We start from the raw sequence: 258 nt of genomic DNA, 5'->3' as shown, positions 1-258 counted from the left end.
GTTCGTTTGCGCGCGGAGGGGAGGGGGCGGGCCGGCGCAAGGGCGGGGGCGGGGGGCGAGGGCGGGTGGTGGAGTAGGTGGGGATGAGAGTTTGAATTGCCCCGCCCAGTCGCTGCCGCACCCTCCCGCATCAACACCCCTTGGGTGGCTGAGTGAGGGGTGCGCTCTGTGAAAAGTCAAGACGTCGCTAAACGCACGGGTTGGGGGCGCGGGCCAGTGCGGCGATCCCCGAGATGTCCCCAACTTTCCAAATCTCCC

This window comes from Desmodus rotundus, chromosome 10, assembly GCF_022682495.2.
Source record: "Desmodus rotundus isolate HL8 chromosome 10, HLdesRot8A.1, whole genome shotgun sequence".
Classification (NCBI taxonomy): Eukaryota; Metazoa; Chordata; class Mammalia; order Chiroptera; family Phyllostomidae; genus Desmodus; species Desmodus rotundus.
This window is presented reverse-complemented; position numbering follows the sequence as displayed.